Consider the following 9,008-nt stretch of genomic DNA (forward strand, 5'->3'; position numbering starts at 1 on the left):
AAAGCCCTCCCACAAACAAGATGGATACCTTGGTCCACACTCTGGAAATTCATTATTCCTATGGAACTATGGGCTGGAGAGGCCAAGAGAATCAAAGGTCCAACAGCTCAGTTGCCATGAATCACAGGGAACCAGTGGCCCAAGGTCTTGTTTGCAGCTTCTTAACTTTGGGAATAACTCCACACTAACAGCTTCCTCATGCAAGAGGGATGTGAAGGTTGCACTTATCCATTCCTCTCTATTCTGAAGAACAACCAAGACATACATACATACACATATATATACATATGTATATATATATATGTATGTATCTCTGCACAACACAGAGCACAAGCAACTTGCCTGGCCTCTAGTGTTGTAACATGCTAGAACTGTATGTTTCCCACATTTCAGCATTGAGAAAAGGAATACAGTTTTTAAATGCTTGCTAACAAAGCCACAAAACAGTGAGTAATCTTAACAAAGGTAAATGTATCATTCTGTACCTTGTTTGCATTGGAAGAGTCAGTTTTATTCCTTCTCATTTGCATGCAATCAATATGTTTAATACACAATACTCATTTTCAGAAATGTTGCATACAAATTACCACCCACTCTCCTAGCAAAAAAAAAGCATTTGCAACTGTAGGTTGTACATTGTTATTTGTTGCACATGCCAATTATACAAGCTAAGCACTTTGTCTCCTTGCTAAGAAGCAACAACAGGAGCAATTTTTATAGCCAGTTCCATAAAGTGCTCTTGTGCTTGGTGGAGTGGAATCACCAGCAGCCAGCCCACCTTCACCTACCCACCAGAGCTGCTTCTGCTCACATATTTGCTGCAAGGCACTGCACACCGGTAAGGATGTGTGCTTTTATTTACCTTTCATTACCACTCTTCCCCAAGACACTCTACAAGTAGTTTTTTCACTGACCTGTACCACATCAAGCTGTGTAACTGAATCTCCTTTTTCTTAGAGGGAAAGAAGAGGATAGACCAGACCCCCTTAAGCAACCTTTTTGCCCTTCAATACCACCAAATTTATTGTGCTTCTTATGGAAAATCTCCGTTCTTGAAGATGTAAAAAGTCACGCATTTCCTTTAATGATCAAATGTAATGAAGATTTCTCCTGTTATCCACCAGTAGCTCGTAACAGAACACTCACCTGACATGGGAGATGGCTGATGAGGAAAAAAGGATGTGAAAAATAACATGGAAAGGAGAAATGTGAAATACTTCTCCTCTCAATGCAGAGCACTTTGATAAATCCATTGCTTCAAATCCCTCTCATTATCTGCAGTCACACCAAAGGAAGCAAGATACACACTTGCACTCTCTGAGCAGAAGCACCCCACACAGTTTCTAACCTTGAACCAAACTGTATTCCATTGCCAGGAATTCAAGATTGCAAACATTTCTAACTCCAGAATCCCTGTTAAATAGTTGTATAAACCTCATTCCTCAGCTTTAAGAAGAAAAAACGCCTGTTTGGCACACTGTATAATCACCAGGAGACACACATTGGGTAGAGAACAATATCTGTGTGCACAAAGTGCTACTCCTTCCTTCCTTCCAAGCACCAGAGCATGACTGACATTTGACTGTTACAGAGTGGGGACAAAACAAATAACTGAAAAAACAAAACAGAGCAGAGGGAGCTATGGTGGAAGATAAAGGCCAGAGCAACAAAAGGAAGGGTGGAAAGCCTGGGCAGTGGAGGTAAGAGCTCTTGATCTGCTAGACCCTTTGAGGAAGTTGTCTTGTCCTGCCAACACCAGGAAGACCGATACATAGACACAGTCCAGGGGCCCTGCCACCATGCTGCCTTGCAGCTTAGAGATGACAGCCCCATCAGCTGCATAGTCAGCACAACCAGCCCTTCAGCTGCCTCCATCTATCTGCCTTTGAAGAAAAAGTCACACACGTGAATACACTGAAGCTTCATATGCAAACAAATTTAACAGTGTCTTACAAACAGTGCATTTATTTATGGACAGTATGGACAACATGCGTTTGAAATATCTAAAGCAAATGTAAACCATGTTTCAGTTTTTAAAGTCATTCCTGACTTTAGATCATTAGGAGTGTCATTTAAAGCAGACAGTGGCATTTCTGACATCCAGTGAAGTAGGTGCAGATCCAGTAGTAGTGTTACAAGATTCAGAAAACAAAAAACATGGAAGTGAATGCTGAGTTTTTGACTCTACGCATGTAGAGTGTAACAAAGGAAGCTAAGGAGTGACTGAGTAAAAAGGATTTTATGGCCTCAAATATCCACAATTAAAAAATTCAAAGAAAACGGAGTTTGTTTGGATGTAAGCATTCCCCCTGATGCCCTAGAAATACTCACACAGCAACACTGCACTGAGACACTGGGAAGAAGAAAAAGTGTTCTCTAAGGTAAAGAAAAAGCAAGAATCACCAAAAAAAGGTACAAGTACTTCTCAAAATATTTCAAATTTATGAATATTATAAAGATACCATACATGTTTCTGTTTTTTAAACTTCAGATACCACTTTGCTGGTTGCCCAGTAGGCTGCCACAGTACAAAGATGCCAACCAGTTTTGGTGAGAACTCCCAAGAATAAAAACCTGAGCAAATAGAAAAGAGTGCTAGACCCAGAAAATTATACACATAAGAACGTATGTGCTCAGCTACTGCACATTGAACTTTGGGACACTGTGACAGTCAAACTAAAGAGCTAAAATGAGAGGGGAGAAGTATGATCTAGCTTTGTAATTTCTTTATAATCACAATTTCTCTATAATCAAATTTTCAGGGACACAATTGCTCTGCTAAAAGAACTGCCAAAAGCACTCCCATAGACATTGTCAATTGTTGCAGTCCCTACTAAGCAGATGGCCCCCAAAATATTTGATAACTTTACTAGGCAGCATTTCCAGAAACACTTCAGTTGTTAGCACTGACTCACATCCCACCACTCACTGCTTATAACGGTCTCTGGGGTTTTGGTTTTGATTTTACCTTGGGAGTGCACAGATAGATCTGTGACTAGCTGCACCACCTCCTGACAAACACATGAGCCTTGCAGGTAGCCTCATTTCTCCCATGTGTACTCCATCCACACAGTTAGATACAAGGTAACCTAGATGTTTATGAAATTTATTCGTAGTGGACCATATTAACTTGGTATAACTACGTACATCAGTGTGAAAGGCTGTGTGTGTGCAGACAGACCAGCAGACATTGCCTGACCCTAAGGCTGGCTCTCAGAACACACTGGTGCATTCACCAGATTTTTATCAAGGAGAAAACCACAGCCAATGAGGTAATGCGAGAAAGAGCAGGATAGGAAAGCAACAATTTAGGCTTGAATCGGAGGCACATTGAAAAACCAACAGGATTTCATCAGAGCCCAAAAGTAATAATTTTCCTGAACTGCATATGTGAAGGGTTACCTCATGTGCAAAATGTTCTGCTGGCTTGCATTTATGACCCATCACTACAGTAGATAAGGGCAAAGAAGTACTAAGTCTCATTTTTCAGATGCTCGCATCTCACTGCTGCACATGAACAACCAATGATTTGACTCTACCTTTGCTGTAAACTGACTTTGAACTCCCTGGCCCTGCAAGTTTGCCCAGGTTTACACAGTTTTGTCTCATCCCTTTCCAAGTTGCAACACAGTGCTGCCAGTCATGCTGCGCAGGTTTTAATTAGCCCTTTGTAATAAGAACGCTTATCAATCCGGTCCAGAAAAAGCACATCTGTGAAAAAAGTACCTGTCTTGCCAGAAATCCCTAACAATTAACTTATCTGAAATTACCCCCTGAACTACGTGACACAATTCCAGTCAACCAAAAGAAAACTATTTTTCTGTACCATGCTGGTCCTCCCTAACAAATCCACGCATTTCAGAATTTCCCAACTGGAAATTACATCAGTCTTCCATCTTTGCTGCAGCTTGATACAAATGATCAAGATTTATTTCAAGCAAAGCATCAGAAATTGCAGGAACACTGAAGAGTGAGCATCTTCCCATCCTACCTAAGTAGCAGAAGTTACCAAAACAGTATTTAAAAAATTATGTTTTCCCAATTTCTGCTACAGTCATAGTGTATGGATAATAAAGTCACGATTGACTTCCACTCTAGTCCTCTCACATACTTTATGCTGTATTCTTCACACATCACTCAGTCAAATGGTTACCCTCAATGCCTGCTTTCAGACAGCACACATCTCCATGCTGCCCACTATATTATGTAAATGACAGCAAGCTTGGCTTGTAATCACTAGAAGAAATCTACTTAATCAGTGCTGAGCTAAAGGTAGGAGGTTCTGCACGCCCTCCTTTCAACACAGCCAGCACACTGACCCAACAGGGACACAGCAACCCGAGGAGTAGTAAGAGCAGGACTCACCCAGAGCCATTGACAAAAGCAAATCCAGCAGTAACCAAGCGCTCCAAACTGACGAAACTCACTGAAGTTGAACTGAGAAACTAGAAAGGGAATTTTCATGCAGAAGCTTACAAGCAACAAGCAGAGAAGTATGTGTCCAGCAGTCAACACCAAAGCAAGGGCACACAGTGAAATTACTGGGTAGCTCAAAGACACTGATGAAAGCCAGGTTCATGAAGAACTGGAAATTAAAAAAAAAAAAAAGGCAGGGGGAGCTTAAGAGGAGATCCTGTATGTTGTAAAAACATCACTAATGATTTGAAAGACAAATTTCCTTTTGAAAGCAGGAAGCAATTTTAAAAGTCAACAACACCGGAGAGAAGGGCAGAGTCCTGGAAATGGCCTCCAACAGACACAGAAGACAGGGTGGTCTGACCCAGTCCCAGCAGCCAGCCAGGAAACTGGGAGGTGACAATGTGCCAGGAAGGGCACCAGCCTGCATGGGGACTGGAGAGACTGACGAACAAAACCAAGATTCTTGGCAGAAGGATTCAGCAAAGTGCATAGGAAATGCAACAGACTCCAGCTGGATATGCTGCTACCAAGTAAGACAGGAAAAGCAGAGATGCTGCTTTGCTGCCCTGAGTCAGTAGGTTAAAACTCACACTTGTGCAATTTGTCACTGGGACAAAGGTGACCAATGTCTGCTCATCCTTCCTTGCTTCTCCCGCCACGTGATGCTCTCCTGTCCCCCCAGATCCTGCTGCTATTACAGATCAGCAAGTAACAAAAATTCAATTTCTAAAGAAAACAGAACAGGGAAAAAATGCTGCATGCGATTACGCTGAGCACATTCTCAAAAATGAAAGATTTTTACAGCTTGTAACTACATTTGTGAAACTGTTCTACATTCTGTCCTACTGAATGCTAGTATCAGCCGGCACTGGATCACAATCCCATTTCAGAGACCACTTGAAATACTGGTATTTCAATATTGCAGACTGTCAGACAGATCCAGGCCTGATGCTGCTGTTGTCTCAGCAAATGGCGAACATAAATAAGCTATGACAACTACAGTTACAACCTTCAAATATCGAAATATTGAAAGTCAATTTTGAAGGCTGATTTTTGTTCTAGACAACATTATGGCTTTGTTTTGCTTTCCTAATTGAAAATCACAAATTCTGTAAAAGCTCAGAGGTCATGGAAAAAGGTGGCTACAGAATGGGAAGTGACAGTGTAAGAGCAAGGGAGGGGAAAAAAAAAAACAAAGACTAAGATCAAGAACAGTATTTATATATATAAAAATTTATTTAGGTGAAGTCACAAACATTTTTTTTTTTTTAAATCGATTTACAAACACTTCATGTTAAGCATATTATTGAAACTATCAAGAAAGTTAAAGGAGAGCAGATAACGGCAGTTGGTTTTTTTTTTTCCTGAAACAACTAAAGGCATACCCTTACCATCAAGCGCGTTACTGGATCATAGTATTACCTTGATCATACTCCCTAGTATGCAAGGGGAAAGGAAAAGAAAACAAAATACAGAGATGTAAAACAATTAAACCATGAACCAATGAATGATTTTCATGAACATCAGACCACAGAAGTCTGGTCTGATGTTCAAGATGCTAACTATTCTATGAGGATAAAACAAGAGCAGTAATTTAGGTCAGCTATTAAATCTGTTCAAGAATTTTGCAATGCAAAGTGGGCTATAAATTACTTCTGGAAATGACAGCAATGGTTAAAGAATTTTCTTCAGAGAAGAACGAAGAGGTGGTACTGAGCCTCACAGAATAATTTTGTCAACAACCTGAGTTATTATACCAAATGTAGGATATTGTGTTAAGTCAAATATACATTTATGTTGCAAATATTGTCAATGAAAAAGTAAAATTAACAGGTGTAACAAGACAAGTTAGGATTTATTTTTTAAGCAAATATAGTACACAGATTTTTTTTTATTTTTTTTTTGTGAAGTGTCCAGTCGTGATCTGCAAAGATCCAGGATTGCACATAAGTTTGCTCAAATGAGAAGGGTTAATCTGCGCATTAAATTGGCTTATACTCTCAAAGTAGTATTTTAGGGCAGGGCTCTCCTCCGGGAGACTGTTCCTGACCTCATTCAATCAATGTTCAATTTATTCACTTTCCTGAATCTTTGCCCTCTTTGGATAGTCTGTGACAAGTGCTGCGCTGCAGGAATTCCTGTTTTCCAGCAAACTGGCTTGCTCTGCAGGTTTGTAGTCCATTGTTACAATTGCTGATTGGGTAAAATGAATTTCCTACGTCTTCTCTAGCACAGCTTGCAACGCAACAGAAGCAGAGGTAAAAGAATGCACTAGAATACCAGAGCTCCACTTAAACACCAACGGAGTCAGGCTGTTGGCACCAATAAGAAATTTTGTATTTAACAAATCTGTAAATATTTAAAAACCAAAGTTAGTCAGTTTTATATATAAACTCACCCACTTATTCTGCCTGCCATTCCAACTGGCCTTCTGCTTTCACGGAGTCTGAAATAAAAAAAAATAAACTGAGAATTGTCCAAAGATAATCCAAGCATAAATTTGTAGGAATGAATCTCAGCTATCCTACAATACACGTGCCAATCACTGCTTTTAAACAAAAACTAGGGTTTCTCATTTTACCAGATGCAAAGCAAAGTTACAGCTCTCTACTCACTCTCCAGAAATAACAACTGGCCTCAAATACATCCTTTCATTTTTGTTGACGTTGTTTTTACTGGTTGACCTTCTGTTGAACTGCAAAACTAGAGAGATACAGACTCTGCAACAAGCTGAAACGTAAGGAGTGTCCTGCTGAATGGGAAGGTGAAATCGAATCTGGCTGCCTAGTGCTACCTTTGAAGCCATGAAAACAAAATCAATTCAAGCAATCTTGAAGAAAAGGTTTCTGTAAAACATTTTCCCTTCCTCCTGACAGACGAAGGCAGAAAAACTCAGATTCCGGTCAAAGTCTATTCTCTACAAAAGCCTATTTTCTCACATTTAAATTAGAGAACACTCTTGCCCAAACATAAAGTCACAGCCTTTTATTCCTTTCAAGCAGTTACACAACACAGAGCTCACAAGGAACTGTGTGTGGGCAAGGGGGAAACCCATAGGTCACCCGGCGTTTCCCTGCTGCTGCTGCGCCAGTAACAAGCTCAAGCTTTTTCTCAGGTCTACATTTAACAGCTGCTCAGACAATTGTTTCAGTTAAGGACTTGTTTTAAAAAAAAGTTATAAAATACCCTGTGCTACCAATTAAAACCTGCTCTAATAATGGAGAAGTAGTTGAACCCACAATGAACAGTGGCTAAACAGCTTTTACTTTTACTTCCCATTATGCTACCGTAACACTGTAGTTTTTACATTCAACCAATCATTAAGCCAAATGTTGTTATTTTATAAACAAGGTAGCTAAAATAAACAAGCTTGATTCTAATTCACACAGCTTCCAGTATCTTCTTTTGATGCAAGTAAAGTCAATGCCAAGACTGAAATTAATTGGAAAATTTCCACAAGATCAAAGGAGATGGAGAATGTCTGGTGCCCAGCAGCAGCAGCCTGGAGCTCTTCACTGACAGAACAGCTATTGTGACAGTTACGGCCTAGTTGACATTATGAACTGAAGATCCCGTACAGAACAAGATGAAATACAAGAGGTATTTCCCATCTGGTGCTCACATAATATCATCATAAAATAGAAACCGAGCTGCTGTTCACAAGAATGGAGACATCTAAACAAAGATATCAGAACAAGTTACGTAATCTGGAGTGCCAAACACAGACAGCACCAAGGCCATACAGCTGGCGTTGGGATCTATTACAGCATTCATTAAATGGTGTTAGTTTCCATTCTTTTCCATGCAGGTTGGCCCAAGATGTTGCTAGGTAGAGAAGTCAGGAGTTAGTGCAATGCACTATACACTTGTGGATATCCTGAAAAGCACTGTCTCTTTCCAGATCAGACTAGTTTAACCTCTGCTGAGTATCTACGGTATCTGTTGAGCAAAACCCTTTGGGATGGCAAAGATCCTTACTACGGGCCTAAAAAAAATAGGTGAGAAACAAATATGAGTAATCTAACAGAATCCTTCAACTATCATTCAACTGGCACTCCAATATTCCCCTCCAGTGTATGCCACACAGTGGATTTAACAGATTCCAGCCACCAGTATTCTTTAAAAAAATAAAAAAAAATCGAAGCTGTAGTACAACCCCAAATATAGATAGGCAGCACTCTTGTGCCACTGGCACTTGCTGCCACCACTCGAGTAGTGGAAACAGCATATTTGCCTGTGTATGTTTGGGGTTATGCCAATTCAGTCACACTTGATGCTTGTAATAAAAGCAAATCCTTGACAAAAACAAAATCCCCCCTGCTTCCCCTGATCACACACATTCCACAAAACACTCCAGAACTTGTGGATTAAACCTACAAAGGTTGGAACTAAATTACATCTCCAAATCATGGTAAATTTGCAAGCTGCAGCCATTCAAACTGAAGTTCCTCTTCACTGACACCCGTGTTTCTGGCCTCCCACGCAGTCTGCAGCTACCACATGCTCCCACAGTAACAGGCCTCTACTCTTTGTCTTAGGTACAATTTTATTGCTGAGAAAACTGTTTTTTGTTTTTTTTAAAGACAATT

The 9,008-nt window shown here is 40.2% G+C and overlaps 1 long non-coding RNA gene across 1 annotated transcript in view; it reads right to left on the reverse strand.

The window, feature by feature from the left end:
* Positions 1–5,676: 5,676 nt before the first annotated feature.
* The window catches only part of LOC100544066, a 7,746-nt gene continuing 4,414 nt past the window's right edge, over positions 5,677–9,008 (reverse strand). Inside the window, exons 2-3 of the long non-coding RNA XR_796416.3 lie at positions 6,818–6,865; positions 5,677–6,731 (exon numbers count right to left, since the gene is read on the reverse strand). This is a non-coding gene — a long non-coding RNA (uncharacterized LOC100544066). The remainder of the gene's footprint in view (positions 6,732–6,817; positions 6,866–9,008) is intronic.

Source organism: Meleagris gallopavo, chromosome 1 (assembly GCF_000146605.3).
Source record: "Meleagris gallopavo isolate NT-WF06-2002-E0010 breed Aviagen turkey brand Nicholas breeding stock chromosome 1, Turkey_5.1, whole genome shotgun sequence".
Taxonomy (NCBI): Eukaryota; Metazoa; Chordata; class Aves; order Galliformes; family Phasianidae; genus Meleagris; species Meleagris gallopavo.